The 18721-nt window shown below is 32.3% G+C and overlaps 1 protein-coding gene across 3 annotated transcripts in view; it reads right to left on the reverse strand.

Moving 5' to 3' along the window:
- The window catches only part of LOC111056765 (alpha-2A adrenergic receptor), a 416461-nt gene that overhangs the window by 349202 nt on the left and 48538 nt on the right, over positions 1 to 18721 (reverse strand). The window lies entirely within an intron of this gene.

Raw genomic sequence — 18721 nt, forward strand, 5'->3', positions numbered from 1 at the left:
TCGTCAAGTTTTTTTGGCCTTCAGCGAGCTCAATAATTGGAAAAATATTGTAACACTCCAATGTCTATAGTAAAAGAAATTAGATCAAAGACTCTATTACTCATACTAGTCACTTTTATCAACACAAACACACGTGCAAGGTTTTCCTGGAAGTATTACGAGCAAGCCCTCACATCTGGTCACTATTCTATTAGATGCAAGGCCGGGATCATCTCCAAGAAATATTATTAAGCGTTTCATTGAATACCATAAATTATTATTTCTGAGGTCGGATTCACAGAGCTTCAGTTATTCAGTTTATACAATTTTTCTATTCATTTTTCTCGTAGCTGGAATAAAACACCTAAACATTATATTTTTATGAACTTTGTGAATCAATTTCTCCTTCACATCATATTCACAGGCTATTTTCAAACATAATATTGATTTAACCCAAAAAATTGATTATCTTAAATGGCTCTCTCTCCCATTATTTTGGTTAACCGGTTTTTAATATTATGATGAAGTTTTCATGCAAATAATTAGATTATAAAGATGTAATATTTTGGATATGACATAAGCAGTTGAGAATGAGTGCCCCTATCATTCATTGAGCATCAGTTATTATTTATAGAAAATAATTCATGAAAGAATTGTCTTGGGAGATGTATTAGTTTATTGTATTGTATTGGGAGAATGTGAATAATCATAGAAGGACTCAACATGATAACGCAAGAGCTCTCTATTTTATTGAACGATTCTGATTTTCAATAAATTGATAATATCTGAGCAGTTTAGCAATAATATGTTGCTTCAAATTTCGAATGTTTGTTATTCTATATTCAATGCTTGTTTTGCAGGACCAATTGACATTGCAGTTGGAAGCCGCTCAAAACATCAAGAGCAGAATTGGAATAGCTCTTGAGTGAAATGGAGGGACTGTTATTAGAGAGCTGTTTATGTACACATAGAAAGGAAAATGAAAAGTTATTGGATAAGCTGTCCGGCCAGAAAGGGGAAATTTGTTTGGGAAAGAAGTCATCAGTGAAGCGGGTCCTCTTGAAGGACTCTGCCGACTCGACAGGTCAATTTCCCCACTGCCAGCTCTAGCAATTTTCTAGCAGGGTTCAAGTTTACCAACTGTGTACTCAGTTGACAGAAAGCGTTCGATAAATCGCAAAACTGTTTGAGCTCTAGTATTATATTACGTACGGTGGTCTAATCGTACATCAAAAATGTAGGGGCTTGTGCTGATGTATAGGAGGTATTAGGTTAAGTGATCGAAATTTAATGATGAATTCATCATAAACCTTTCAAGTTCGTGAATAAACCATGTGACCCTTCTTCATTTGATATCATTATAACCAACAAACAACATATCAGGCTATTTCAGACAATGACAAGTATATATATGTCATATTTGTCACGTTCCATGATCATTCACATTCTATTTCATCAATATAATACATAAAAATAATTATAATACAATAATTATAATACAATATAATACATTCTCTTAAATGTTCAGTATTATCACAATTATATTGACAACCATCCTCATTATTATACCCGATGCATCAGCAATGTCTAGGAACTGCTGATATCAAAAGTTTAAATTTATTAATCTGTGGAAATGTGACTATTTGAAGGAATTTTTGAATATTAATCAGTTTATCCATTCATTAATCTATGACTGATTGAGGATTAGTGTTGAAGATTTATTGAGTATGTAGACATTTTTGATTGATTGAAATAGACTGTCCTTCATTGGAAAAAATAGCGGTCCGCAAATATCCACAGGTAGCCCACCAGGATAATGCTAACAACAAATAGGCAGTAATCATTGTGAATGAACGTGCTTATGAAAGCCACGCCCTTGTTGGAGCAAGGTCTCTGATTACATTCCATTTTCATTATTTCAGCTGTAGCCTACAACCTTATCAAACAAATTACTTTTTCTCTCTTTCATTGTAGTAAATTCGTCTCTTCCACAGTGGTTTAGAGGATAGTTTGATCATAAAACCATGAACTTCTATTACTCATTAGGCTACTACCGAGTGCACATCAGGCTATCAGTTGTTGAAACTGTATACTACCTCTGGACAATAAAATCTAAGAGCTTGAAAGATTCATATTCATAAACTTCTCAAACTCAATAGTACAGAATATAATACAGCAGTAAAGAATGCATACAACATAGAAGTTTCCTCTGCTCAATAGAGATGAATAATTCAATGATAGAGTGATAAATAATATTTATAGAGAGATAATATGAAATTGTAAACAGAAACATTTATTACAGCAATGGAAAATCCTATTGCTAATCGTAGATGGGAAAATAATCTACATTCATCAATCATAATAAATATCATAGTTCTTCATAAAACTCAGAACTTTTCAAGCCTGCTTTTTCCAACCACATTATTTTCTAACTATGGAGAATAATCTACATTCATCAATCATAATATCATAGTTCTTCATAAAACTCAGAAGTTTTCAAGCCTGCTTTTTCCAACCACATTATTTTCTAACTATAACTGATTACATTATTCTATAACTGAACACCAAATTCAATATGAGTTGACAATAATGTTGGTGAATACTCACAAATTCACAAATGAGATAAAAAATCAGTTCTCCCTATCATAGTGAAGTACAGTAGTATAAACTTCCTTCTTGATGATTCTACTTATAGGATTGCATACAAATCGCAGACAAATCATTGAACAACAACAATCAACTTCCATAACTGTGACCCTCCAACAATTTGAAACTCAATTAACTTGATGATACTCATAACTGAGAGTTGGATCAGAACTCTCTGATCAATTGCTTCAGTGACAGGTGCTCGAATTATTCTAGTCAAACTGTGTTCCGCTTTCAAGGTGAAACTTCTCACATTTCAAATTCCAGTAATGCACCCTCACCAATATATGCAATTAGTGTCATCAATCGATGAGTCCCTCCACAGGAGTTCGCAGGAGGAACAAACATCGGAAAAATGTTTCCATCAGGCTGATAGTCTTTTGCAGGGATGGAGTACAGCTTTATTAGGTTGTTTTCGTTCGGGGAGAAAGTTCTGGCAATTGAAGCCCCGTAATCAGAGACCAGTTTCCTCATTCCATTGTGCTATTCGACTTCAATTGGCTCCATCTTCTCTTTTTATCCCTCCACAATAGTTGCTTTGACCACGGACCACTATCTTAATTGCCACAGAGTTCGATTGAAAATACCATATTACAGGAAAGTTGTTTTGAACTACCAACTCAAAGCGAATGTGTGGTTGGGATACAGAATACTGCTCTACTTTTTTGTTGCACTGGAACTTAAAAATTTGATATTACTTAGAAACATCATGCCGCATGGATGAAATTTCAGCATTCATTCTGAAAAATGTAGAAGGAAAATTTAAATTTGGGCTCCGAGGTGCACGAGATTGATATTTTTAGAATCTAAGAGCAAAATTTGGAGACTAAATAATTCCTGTTTTCCGGTATGCAGTCCACAAGTTGACATGTTTTGATGCGAATAAACACAACCCTACTCTCTCTTATTATATAGAAACTCTATTGGCAGAATTTGGAATGTAAATTTTTGGAATTTGCAAGAGGATTAAGGCAGAAGTTTTCCTAAAGCATTAAGAAAATATTATATAAGGTATTGTTATTTTCATATTCATTGGGTTCTCGAGTTCTTAGAGAATAGGGTATTCATTTATCTCCTTAGAGTTAAGTTGCTATCAGAATAGAGATCAATGCTATTTTTTTTAATGATGTTTACTCAATGTAAATTGTATCGTCGTTTAATTCCTAATCCTTATTCCTATCATTAACAGGCCAGCAATGAGATATTTTCAACCTCATTAACTACTATATTATCAGTCCCTATCTGCTTTCTCCAACTGACGGTATCAATCAAAATCAATCAACAATCAAAAGGGAACTATCAGTTTAATGAATTTGGAATCCAATAATATTAATGGATACCATTCATGTGAGTGAAGAAATCCAATGAAACCAAAACGTCCAATAACATATCACTGAAAAAATATGGATTGTCACAGAATTAACCTGTTTGACCCGTGTCACCAAGAAATTTTTTCACAGTTTCGATTTTTGGTTCTGTGACATCTTAAAATTATTGAGACCATAAAATAAAATGAATCTAAGTAATGGAAGATATTATTTTTGTCAGAGGCTAGGAAGAATATCAAATGTACTGTTACCTGATAGCAATGAGAATTATACTTATCAACAGCTATGACTGAGATAAGAACATCATTCTATACGGCATAATTTGGAAGAATTATTCATTGGAAATTATAATTTATTGCAAATAATTTGTAAATTGTTTATAGTCAACCATCAAATTTGGAGGTTACAACTTTGTTTATGTTAGTGAACAGCTGTTTTGAATGCAGTCAAGAAATTAGTCAAAATGAATTATTTGTACTGCTGAACTTATGTTTCAAAACGATGATATAATTACTTCCAAAAAACCAATAATTATTGTAATAAGGATAAGAGTTTCAAAATAAAAATATAATTATTATTGTTGAAAGAATTTATTAATGGAAATATACAACATGTTAGATATTATAAAAACAAGCATGGTCATGATACAAGCATTATCATTGATAAGAATTATAATATTCATTTTCTTTTATTTATTAATGTAATAAGAATCTCTTGTATGAAATATTAATATTGTATAATAATTATTATAGAATCAACCGCATGGACTGATGTAAAAATCTCTGTAGGCCAATCATAGGTCAGAAAAATGACACCAAAAAGGGATGATATTCAAACATGATATTCTATTCTTGTTATCAGCAACTGGAAAAGGTCTATCATATGCGGTCACACTTTGTATGTTGAATAAGGAGAAATATTAAGAGAATTTAATTACTAATAAAAGGCAGATAAGTTGAGTTTATTTATTGTAAAGCAAGAACTATTCTCTCACTCATCTCTGACGTGATGTATACGTCATACTATTTCCACCAATAGCAAAATTCTATGCAAATTAAGTAAGACGGAACTGCTCCGCAAGAGTTTTTCGAGAAGAGAGACACAACTTCCCTTTCAACGCCTTCACTGTAAAGACCTTGTTCTAAAAGTTACCATTTTTCTAGTGAGATTCTTATTTGTTAAATTTTTGTAATGTAAATGTTAGCCTATATCTGAGGCAATATTATTCGTTATATTTGTAAAATTATTCTATCAATTGATTACTTCCATGAATCTAAATTTTATTATTAATTTTGTATTAGTGAAGGAAATAATTAATTTATAAAGAAAATCTCCCATGTGCTGAAGATTGAAGTTGGGACGAACCATCGAATCGAAATTAATTCAAAGAAACTACCATACCGAGGGTTCAGTGTAGGATTTTATACCTGTGTGAAGCATTTAAATAAAGCAACCCCACAGTTCCCACGTAATTTAAATTACGATAATTCGTAATGAAACTCTTTGAATTATCAATATTGTTTTATGGCTACTCTGGGCAAATACACTTTCTTTGATATGAGGAACCCCGCTAGAATATTTTTTGGGATATATTGAGTTTATTGTGATAGAATATTTCAATGTTTCTCTTTGTTAGATTCATGGATTACTTCAATTCCAAAAAGTTTGGAAACTCTGGAATACATTCTTGATGAATGAGTTTCATAACTGCATCTGCATTCAATCCCTAATCTCCAATGCTTCGGCCCATCAGCTCGGATTCTACATACTCAAGGAGTCGTTTGATATGTTTGTCAAGCAAGATTGCAGTGTTTATGTTGCTGTCAGCAGTAGATGTGAATCACAGTCATTACCACCATCGCAAGCAGCAGGCATCCTGTGTGAACAGCTGTATTTACGTTTGCAATTCAAATACCAAATGTGGATCTCATTCATTTCAACGTGTGAAAACATTTCAGATGAACCTGAGCATGGTGATGCTGGTAGCGATGGAGCATCAATGGAAAAGCACTATCGCTTTCAAAATCTCCAAAGCCTGCATGGGTCGACTATTTTGAAATAAAATAATCATATTGAATGAAGAAGAAAAAGACTAAGAAATTGTCAAAAAACCACTGATTTATCGATAATTAGAAAGACCGGTTTCGGTTATTACACCATTGTCAATCTCTGATAGACTCCAAACAGTTTATCAGAGATTGACAATGGTGTAATAACCGAAACCGGTATTTCTAATTATCAATAAATAAGTGTTTTTTTGACAATTTCTTGGTCTTTTTCATTCAATATGAATAACCACAATATCAACTTCTCAACTACACAAGAAGTGAAAATAATCATAAATGATACTCTTCATAAAAATCAGCCTGCTCTATACAGGGTTGTTTTCGAACTCCCTACCAATACTCTAGGGCATTGTTCCTAGGTGAAAAACATATCTAAATATAATATTTAAATTGTCCGAAAGTCTTCAGTTACTCACACCAGGAGCATTTTGCTTTTTTCAATCATTATTATTTTTTCTAAATAATGGTTCAACATACGAGATTGAAACTGTGTACAATAATTTATAACAACTAGACAAAGCTACAAAAAAATTAAGATAATTTTTAAAATTCATAAAACAAAATGGCGGCCATTTGAAACGGATAATTTCACAAAAACTTTACAGTAATAACTTTTTTTAGTAAATTCAATTACCTATCAATTTTGGTACCTGACTTACGAAGATTGGTCCAATATTAACTGATATATGGCCGCCTTAGTGATAGTTAACCACTGAAAGTTTGTTGCAGTGCAAACCAAGGCATGCTAATAGAGTCGCCTCAATGATGCAACAATATTTATTTGTATTGCTTGTTAATAGCAAGCGATTTCCGGTCATTTCAAACGATTAAATAACCCTCTAAAGATGGGTCACCAACCACTAAAGCTGCCATATCTCAGTTAATATTGGTTCAATCTTGAAAAGTCAGGTATCAATCGATAGGTAATTGAATTTACCAAAAAAAGTTATTCTTGTGAAGTTTTTGTCAAACCACCCGTTTCTGAGTTATTTGAGAAACAAAATTTTAAATAGCCGCCATTTTGTTTTATGAATTGGAAAAATTATCATAATTTTTTTCCAGCTTTGTCTAGTTGTTATAGCATAAATGTGATGTACAGTATTACAAGAGTGGAATTTAATCTCATTAGTGTATCTCATTTTTGAAGAGAAATATCGGGATGTAGACTACTTCGAGTTATCTGAAGTGGGCTACATAGTCTACAATTATTGGATCTGAGTTTCGATTACTCTCCACTCAATGCTTTTACTCACTAATTACATTGTATATACTAAATAAGAGAACCTCCTGAATTCTTCGAAATAACAATTCATACGTTACCGTTCTTTTCGATCTGTTGTTATATCATTCTAATTGGTGATTGCTTTCGTTTTCAGGGAAGTGATTTTGAATTATTTTCTGCATTTGAAATACGAAATCTCCTATACATTCTGTCTACTTTTTACTATTGATCTACGTATTTGTATATTGGTAACAATATAAATATATTCATAACAATAATTGAATTTCAAATTTATTTCCTTAAAACAAGCGGGGGAAAACAATGTAGAACGGTAGAGTGAGCTACGCTATAATAAACAACAACAGATTTTTGCAAGTAAGGTGAAAAGTAATGATATCATAATAAGAATTACATCACGTCGATAAAAATGCACCAAGTATTTTCGGAAAATGCATTTCTCTCGATATTAGTTGGATTATAAAATCATTCTCTAGGAAGCTTTATTGAGTGGTTTATTTCAATTGTATCTCAATGATGCCTTTCATCAAGCAGCGAAAAATTGTTTTGCCAATAATTCGACATTCTGGCTACATTTCATAGCTCATCAAAATGAATGACCAGGGTCTCAATGGTCCATTTGCGCGCTCACATTGATACATCGTCCTGCTTCAGCATCGATCCGCTCAGGCCTGTCTGAATTATTAGAAATACTCTGCCAGTCAGCACTATTTCAGTTGAGCCTCAAAATAGACGTGTCCGAATTTCCTCCCACGTTCGAGAAGTGCATCCATGTCTTGGTGATAAGCAGGTGGCACAACAGAAAGAATTGTCGTTTTCACGAAAAAATCGAAGTATACATGTACAGATTATTATGAACAATGACATAAGTTAATCCGTCTCTGTACCTGATATCTATAAAATCGTATATAAGAACTGAAAAATCTATCTAGATTACAGAAAAGTGATGGAAACTATATTCTATAGTAACATATGATATGGAAATTTCAATTATAATTAAGAGATTGAGAGAAGAAGAATATACATGCTAAAAGACGAACTTTAAACCCTTAAAAACAACCCTTAGAGTTAAAATATTGCTAAAAGATTTCTTAGTGCGCCTCTAAAGGGCCAACTGAACATACCTACCAAATTTGAACGTTTTTGGTCCGGTAGATTTTTAGTTAAGCGAGTGAGTGAGTGAGTGAGTGAGTGAGTGAGTGAGTGAGTAAGTGAGTGAGTCAGTCAGTCAGTAAGTGAGTGCCATTTCGCTTTTATATATATAGATTTATATATATATATTTATATATATATATAGATACTAAATACATCGCGTATGAACTAATGAGCTGATCAACTTTTAATTCTGCATAAAGATTATTCATTTACAGACGATGGTAACAATAATTCTTTTCTGTTTATAGAAAAATAATAATTTTAATGATTGAAACAATTATTTGTAATACAAAGTTCACGTAAGATGATAATATTTGAGCTTATTTTTCCACATCAATCAATTAATTTACTTGAATTCAATAATTGAAAAAATTATCCAATTTGTGATTCAAAGTTTATGCCCAACCAAACAGAGCTTTCTGAAAGTGAGTGAATCCGTGGTGTAATATTTATTGGTAGCACGCGTGACTCATGAATTAAAGGTTGCGTGTTCGAGACCGATATTTTTTTGCTGAGAATTTTCGATTCTGATAAAGATTATCCAAGTCATTTTGACAAAACAATAAATTTAATAATATATCATTCTTTTCTCATGTTTTCTAGTCATAAGGAGATTTCATTCTAGAACACAATATTTTCCCCAGTAAAAAAACGGGTTAACTGCCAGTACTTGATCAAAATAATTATTTATCTCTGGAACTCTACAATACAGTGGCAATTGAAAATCCGATAAGACTGATTCTTTTGAGAAATATAAGCTTTATAGAAAAACGATCAGCGCATAGATAAATGAATTATTTCGAAATAAATTTTCCAATAATTATTGCATCATTATTATCATGAAAGACAACAAAAAGGAATGCAAATTTTATAAATGCTTGACATACTTGATTGGAAAAATATGTGATAGTATATACAAATTTCTTGTCGAAACTTTGATTGGACATGGCTTCTTCTTCTTCTTTATTTGCCGAACAGTATTGAAGGGCAAATTTTGCACCAGCATTTTCCTTCATAAAATATTGTGAAGGATGGTTCTCATCGTGTAGGCCTAGGACCTTCTTCCATAGAAAATATATGTCAACATTGAAGATTTTCCAGACTGCTGACAAAATTTCATCCAGTGGGAATCGAAATTGGATTAATACCATGTTATCATCAATTTTCATAGCATGATAGATTTAATTTTATTTTCAACCACTTATCAGCAGTTCTGATTTTATTGGAGGTCATAGAGTGGAGACCAGCCACTACCTCCGTAAACAAAGCCATAATGCATTCGTGTGACGTCAGCACAGGTAGGACTCCTACACCAATAAAAATACTAGCTTATATAGATCAGCTGAAATCAAAGAATTTTTATTGGTGTAGGAGCCCTATCTGTGCTGATGTCACACGAATGCACTATGGCTTTGTTTACGGAGGTGGTGGACCAGCTCCGTATAAATCAACATCATTCTTTAAACGGAAACATCGTTTTTCGAGCCTACATTTGAAACCATCCCATCAATTTCCAAGATTCGGACGATTTCTAAACGGGATGTGAGTCTATTAATAGCGTTGTTTATATCTGTAAGTATGTTGATGGAATTATAACTTATGTTTATTGATCTCGATTTTTGTTTTTGAATCTTCTTGATCTCTCATGAACACAAAAAATAGACCTTCAAACAGGCAATGCTTTGAATTTGGAATGAGAGCGTTTATTTTCAAGCGCCAAGTGATTTCGATGAAGAATATTTTCTATGCTAGATTTGTACACAAGTCGTAAAAATAAGCTAACAATAAATCTTATTGCATGTGTATAATATGTATACATTGAGTGACGTACATGTATTCAGAGCAGATCTCTTCGTAGCATTTGTGTGCTTGCTCGAATAGAATCGATTTTGTTGACAGAAAAGAGTTTACAAATAAGTCGAGAAGAGTCGAAATAAGAAATGATAGACTGCATGTCAAGAGAGTACTGAGATTCAAGAGCAATACTGTTTGGACAATCTTGATTGCAGATTGCACAGTTTGAAGAGGTAAAGAGGCTGCCTCAATGTTCAAAGAGCACCATCTGTTTCTAGTATCTTTCTTGCATTCTAAAAGAATTTAGCTAGAAAGTAAACTTGAGGCAATGCGTCATACATTCACAAGAGAAGCTTCAGATTCCTTTCTTAGCCGTGAATACCGATTATTCTAAACACTGAGTGATTGAATCTACAATACTCAGGAATAATTGATATAATCTAACATCTGAGTTTTTCATTTTTTAGTTTCAATTCCGATCATTTTCATTGTGTATACAGATATACATCTGCATTCCATTGGAGAATGAGGAAAATCTTGATGTTGTCAATAATGATGCATCATTAGAATGAAGAAATGTTCGAGAATTCCAGAGCTCTAATGGCAAAAATCTTACAAGATAGATAAGGGCTGATTCATCAGAATATTGTATATCGCTCCATAATGAGTTTTTCCAAAATTTAATCTCAGCCTAAATGAACGTCTTGCTAGAACAATAACATTCTATATTAATGCGATCAGTACAAAGAAAATACATTGGTGTATTGTTTTCAAATGCCCCATATGACCTAATTTCATTATTTTTAGAGAAGAGTATCCCGAAATCAGTCGTGTAAGATTGACTGCGCGGTTCACAATCTAAAACAAGCGACACTGAGTTTCATGGGGTCAAAATAGTTAATAAATAAACTTGTAAATAGAAGTGATATTGGATTTTGAATCTTTGATTGAAGGAGATATTCAAATTCGAATTCGAATTGTTTAAAATCAAAACTTATTCTTGAACGGATAGTTGAAGAGACTTCTCCAACTTTACTGAGAAGGCTATTCAGAAATAATATAGAAACAGTGAAAATAATTATTTCTCTTCAAGTCGATTTGCATGACAAGATTTAGAAAACTATATATAATATTATTTAGATCAATTCGATGTCAGATCACAATAAATATGAATTCACCATCTCTCCAATAGGTACTCGATTCTTGCTTCTTTCTACATGAGCAGATAGCCACAAAGTACGTCCAGACCATCACACAAGGCTAATAGAGCAAACCAAGCATTCCAACCAATGAAGCAAGCTCACTCTATATTGACTCGTGCAGTGTAGACCGATATGCCACACATTCCTCAAATATCGAATTGGCCGATCAGGACAAACATTAAATCGACGGTAGACCTACTACAGTTTAGGATATTCGAACGGGCTGCTTGCTTTGTAACTATTTGAACTAAAAATCTCGGATCAATATGAGCGAGCTAGGAACATTCATTGTTGAGAATAATATACTCTTAATTTTTTTTCAAATTATGATGACATCTCTACAAGCACATAGATTCTAAAAATATCAATCTCGTGCACCTGGAAGCCCAAATTTCAATTTTCCTCCTAGATTCTTCAGAATTAATGTACAAATTTCATTTAGAGAAACTGATACTCTTATTTATTATATAAATAGCTTTTGACTAAAGATATCTATATAATAAGAAAGAGTAGGGTTGTGTTTGTTCGTTTGTTCGTGTGTTCGTGTGTTCCTGTGTTCGTTTGTTCCCATCAAAACATGTCAACTTGTGGATTGCATACCGGAGAAACGAGAATGATTTAGATCTCCAAATTTTGCAAATAGATTCTAAAAATATCAATCTTGTGCACCTGGAAGCCCGAATTTCAATTTTCCTTCTCGATTTTTCAGAATTAATGTTCAAATTTCATTCATGCTACCGTACATGAAGCTCCATAAATCATAGGCTACATTGTTGTAGCCCAGAAGTGTGTTTTTTTATGAGGAGGTGATAATGCTGTTACAAGACAATTATTTTGAACCGAGCCGTGTAGCTTAATGGTAAAACGCTCGCTTTTGGAGCGACGGTTCCTCGGTTCGAATCTCAATTCTTCCCGAATTTTTATTCTTGAGTTTTCCCTCAAAACGTATTATTATCTAATATTTTTTTAAATGTTTAAATGTTTGGATGTTCAAATGTTTAAATATTTAAATGTTTAAATGTTTAAATGTTCAAATGTTTAAATGTGTGTGTGTGTGTGTGTGTGTGTGTGTGTGTGTGTGTGTGTGTGTGTGTGTTGTGTGTGTGTGTGTCTGTGAACACGATAACTCCATTCCTAATTAACCGATTGACTTGAAATTTTAAAATTAAGGTCCTTATACCATGAGGATCCAACAATGAGGAATTCAATAAAATTCAATTCAAAGTGGCGGAAAAAATGGCGGATAATGGCTAAAGAACATGTTTTACCGTTAAGCTACACGGCTCGGTTAAAAAATAATTGTCTTGTAACAACATTAAAACCTCCTCATAGAAAATCACTTCTGGGCTACAACAATGTAGCCTATGTAGCTATAGCTGGCCCGGCGAACTTCGTAACGCCAAACAGTTAATGCATCTCATGGAAAACTTTAGCTGGATGCACACCTGAGGAGGCGCGTTGCGGCATTTTGTATCCAGGTGCTTCTTGCTTATTTGTTTGAATGGAAGAACTCACACACACTTATTTGGACATGGCGTGGAACAATGGCGTGCTCCATAAGATCAACACTTTGTATCACCAAGCCGCGCCTCCTCAGGTGTGCTTAGTCTTCGCTTAATCTGATGCACTATATTTTTATGAAAACTATCCATCAATCAGTATTTTATATCTCAATGTGGACTTCCTATGTTCTAGTTGTACAGCATTTTGTATTTTTAGATATAGTTGAATGCACCTTGCTGGGGAATTGAATGGTATATCTCCTTGCTGCTGATTTTCTCGTGCATATTCTAAATTTACAGCATTCCGAGTTCTACGACCCAAGTTTGGACGTCGTTTGCACCGCGGCATTATTTCATTTTATTTATTCATAGACAATAGATACAATTCTGGTAAAAACAACAGGCATTCGCCCAAAACTGCTTTGAACCTTAATTTGGAATACACGGTCTAGAGGTTATGTGAATAATAACTTAATTCACACACTATTTTAAATCCAAAAAATGTATGTACTACAATAATTTTGGATTTATCAGATTAATTAAGTTCAAAATACAAATCCAAACCAAAATCTTCCTCCACAATCACAAAAAAATATAAAAAATTTTACTTAAATCCACAAATTATACTCATGTTAAAATTCTAAACATGTTAAAATAATTATTATTAGAATTTAAATTTTTTGAATCAGTAAAAAGAAAGAAAAACAGATCTACCGACGGCTGTTGGATGACTCGATGATTATAACAGCTGATTTTTATTTCTGTGTGAGGCCAGCTCACAAAATCTTCTCCCATAAAGCTGCGTACACATATTAATTTTTGCATCTATCTATGAAGTGATACAAATGAATTGCAGAAAATGCCGGCAATATTCAAATATGCTGTTAAATTTTGGACTGTGATTGATTTCGCCCCCAAAATAGCTAGAACATTATTAGACTATTTATAGCACTTTGTTCAAAAAAATCCGACAAGTATTATCTAAAATGTTTGTTTAAAAAGCTGAATAATATAGCTCTTCAATCGGGTTCAACAAATTTTCGTTTCTGATACACGGATTTCAGTACGCTACATACGGTACCGTACCGGTACCATCTCTTATGTTAAGAGAAAGTTGTCAATATTGATCTCATTTAAAATCAAAACTCTTACATAATTTAACTTACCGCTCGTACCGGCGGCGGTAGTGTTGTATGGTAGATGATTTTTAGTGTTTAATATCGTATTTAAAGATGACAAAAACAGCTTTTCGAAAATTTGAAAGATTGAGAATCAATAAAAATGTTGATATTCAAAACTTAACAACTAACAATAATATAATATTATCACAATCGCTATAAGCTGTCAGCATTTGTATCAAAACTCCAGTATCGAAACATGAGCTTCCCGTATTGAACCACATATTGCAAGACATTGTTACCAGCATATCAATTTCTCTATGAGCTTCCTTTATACAAACACATCTACAACAATGTAGGTATGCCATATGATGTTCCATGAATCAAATTTAAACATTAATTATGGAAAATCTAGGAAGAAAATTGAAATTTTGGCTTTGAGGTGCACGATTTTGATATTTTTAGAATCTATGTTCAAAATTTGGAGATCTGAATCATTCCCGTTTTTCCGGTATGCAAACCACAAGTTGACATGTTTTGATGCGAACAAACAAACACACGAACACACGAACACACGAGCAAACGAACAAACACAACCCTACTCTTTCTTATTATATAGATATCTTTTGTCAAAAGTTATTTATATAATAAATAAGAGTACAGTTTCTCCAGATAAGGTTTTGTTAGCTTGAAACCATGGATTCGTGGATTATTTATTAGTGAGACGAATCGATATTAAACAAAAAGTCTAAGTATTTGTCAAAATCCAGAGATTTATTTATAGTTAGAAAGACCGGTCTTGGTTTTTACACCATTGTCAATCTCTGATAAACTAAAAGTAAACTGATTTTTTTTTAGTTTATCAGAGATTGACAATGGTGTAACAACCGAAACCGGTCCTCCTAACTATAAATAAATATGTGGTTTTTGACATGTTCTTAGTCTTTTTATTCAATATGAATAATTACCACAATATTAACTTCTCAACTACACAAAAAGAGACGAATCGATCATCGAACAATCAAATCCCCAAGTCCCTAGCCAATAATAGATATTCCGAGGTATTCCAATAATTGATATTGTGCATATTTATTCGGAAAATTCATTCCAAAATCCAGTATCTATAATTAAATATTGGTTTGGCAGAAGAATCTGACTTTGTTGAGGCCAACGGCATTGGCATTGTTTGATGAGAGGTGAAATAGAAGCAGTTTTCATTGAAATGCGAGTGAATTCCTTCGATATTGAGGAGTACGGGCGAACAGCTGTTGAGCTTTTCATCGTTTCCTCTGCTCCATGACTCATAACTCGCACCACTCATCCATAAGCCCTTTATATATCTCACTCATTTCGAGCTCAACGGTTTAGAATCACTCGCAACATTCGTGGAAGCTTCTAGAACGTAAGGAACATGTGTGATAGTGAATTATTTCCAGTATCAGCACACTTTCATTAGCACAGAAACAACACTCTAAACATTTAAACATTTAAACATTTAAACATTTAAACATTTAAACATTAACATTTAAACATTAACATTTAAACATTTAAACATTTAAAACATTTAAACATTAAACATTTAAACTTTAAACATTTAAACATTTAAAATTTAAACATTTAAACATTTAAACATTTAACATTTAACATTTAAACATTTAAACATTTAAACATTAAACATTTAAACTTTAAACATTTAAACATTTAAACATTTAAACATTTAAACATTTAAACATTTAAACATTTAAACATTTAAACATTTAAACATTTAAACATTTAAACATTTAAACATTTAAACATTTAAACATTTAAACATTTAAACATTAAAACATTTAAACATTTAAACATTTAAACATTTAAACATTTAAACATTTAAACATTTAAACATTTAAACATTTAAACATTTAACATTTAAACTTTAAACATTTAAACATTAAACATTTAAACATTTAAACATTTAAACATTTAAACATTTAAACATTTAAACATTTAAACATTTAACATTTAAACATTTAAAAACATTTAAACATTTAAACATTTAAACATTAACATTTAAACATTTAAACATTTAAACATTTAAACATTTAAACATTTAAACATTTAAACATTTAAACATTTAAACATTTAAACATTTAAACATTTAAACATTTAAACATTTAAACATCTAAACATTTAAACATTTAAACATTTAAACATTTAAACATTTAAACATTTAAACATTTGAACATTCAAACATTTAAACATTTAAAAAATAAGAGATAATAATACGTTTTGAAGGAAAAAATTAAGAACAAAAAATTCGGGAAGAATTGGGATTTGAAACGAGGAACTGTGTCGCTCCAAAAGCGAGTGTTTTTCCGTTTAGCTACACGGCTCGGTTTAAAATAATTGGCTTGTAACAGCATTATAACCTCCTCATAAAAAAAACACACTTCTGGGCTACAACAATGTAGCCTATGACGTATGGAACCTCATGTACGGTAGCATGAATGAAATTTGAACATTAATTCTGAAAAATCTAGAAGGAAAATTGAAATTTGGGCTTCCAGGTGCACGAGATTGATATTTTTAGAATCTATGTGCAAGATTTGGAGATCTAAATCATTCTTGTTTCTCCGGAATGCAATCCACAAGTTGACATGTTTTGATGGGAACAAACGAACACAGGAACACACGAACACACGAGCAAACGAACAAACACAACCCTACTCTTTCTTATTATATAGATATCTTTTGTCAAAAGTTATTTATATAATAAATAAGAGTACAGTTTCTCCAGATAAGGTTTTGTTAGCTTGAAACCATGGATTCGTGGATTATTTATTAGTGAGACGAATCGATATTAAACAAAAAGTCTAAGTATTTGTCAAAATCCAGAGATTTATTTATAGTTAGAAAGACCGGTCTTGGTTTTTACACCATTGTCAATCTCTGATAAACTAAAAGTAAACTGATTTTTTTTTAGTTTATCAGAGATTGACAATGGTGTAACAACCGAAACCGGTCCTCCTAACTATAAATAAATATGTGGTTTTTGACATGTTCTTAGTCTTTTTATTCAATATGAATAATTACCACAATATTAACTTCTCAACTACACAAAAAGAGACGAATCGATCATCGAACAATCAAATCCCCAAGTCCCTAGCCAATAATAGATATTCCGAGGTATTCCAATAATTGATATTGTGCATATTTATTCGGAAAATTCATTCCAAAATCCAGTATCTATAATTAAATATTGGTTTGGCAGAAGAATCTGACTTTGTTGAGGCCAACGGCATTGGCATTGTTTGATGAGAGGTGAAATAGAAGCAGTTTTCATTGAAATGCGAGTGAATTCCTTCGATATTGAGGAGTACGGGCGAACAGCTGTTGAGCTTTTCATCGTTTCCTCTGCTCCATGACTCATAACTCGCACCACTCATCCATAAGCCCTTTATATATCTCACTCATTTCGAGCTCAACGGTTTAGAATCACTCGCAACATTCGTGGAAGCTTCTAGAACGTAAGGAACATGTGTGATAGTGAATTATTTCCAGTATCAGCACACTTTCATTAGCACAGAAACAACACTCTAGTTTATTTATTCATTGAATAGAGCAAGAAATACAATCGTCGAAAAGAAAAAACAGGCATCCCCAACACCTCTTCTATATTCATAAGTTTTGACTTGAATCGTCAAAATATTATGCAGGCTATGTCCATAGTTGGACGTCCATAAGTAGCCATAAAAGTAGGGGGAGTTGGACTTTATAGTTCCGAAAGTTTAGCCTAAGTTGAGTCTTAGAGTCTCTCAGTCTCTAAGCTATGCCGGGTTTGTGTTTTAAAACATTTTTTCATTAATCAATACTTCTTCTCAATAGAGCATGCATGATACTAAATGAAAATTCACAATAACAGTAATAAGTATATTGGATTTAATGGAATATGATTACGGATATTCGGTAATCTGATGGGTAACGTGGAATGAGCAACAACAGTGTGAGGTTCATTGGCTATGGAAGTTCTAGTTCTCATATTCCATTCATATCTGGTTTCCAAATTGATCAGATGCTGTGATTACTAGATAAAACTTCTAAACTAAAGTACCTACTCATGTTTCTCCATGTAATGGAGATCTGTATTAGATTCTACTCAACTTTTAATCTGACATGTGCAGTTAATGCGAGTAATAACCTATCTTAATGCTATGAGCATCATTTATAACCTATTCTGTCACTCGTACATGATTTGGTTCTCAGATTACATTCACATTTGAATATTCATCTTTACAATATGAATAAGAATCTCCCAGATAGAAGAACAAGTAATTGTTTACAGTCACCTTTAGGGGGATTTTATATAATATAATATTCGAATTGATAGGAAAGGGTGTAACTTCATTTATTATTTATTGAAGTTTCCAATAAAAACTTCATGGTAATGAAGTTATCACATGATAATTTAGAGTGAAATATAGTAAAGTATTCAGTAACTTATCTCAAGCTACCTTAAGTACATTCCAACCTTTTTTCATAATACTACAATAATTGACTAAAATTATTCCAAGTTTTCAGTTGGATTACTCTCCGAGAACGAACGTTGATGGTCTGAGAATATTAGTTATCAAAGAATCGAACACCTCTCAAATATCATGGTAGGAATTATAATATCGTCATTGGTTTCTCATAATCGAAACAGGGATCTCTCA

This window comes from Nilaparvata lugens, chromosome 1, assembly GCF_014356525.2.
Source record: "Nilaparvata lugens isolate BPH chromosome 1, ASM1435652v1, whole genome shotgun sequence".
In the NCBI taxonomy this organism is placed as follows: domain Eukaryota; kingdom Metazoa; phylum Arthropoda; class Insecta; order Hemiptera; family Delphacidae; genus Nilaparvata; species Nilaparvata lugens.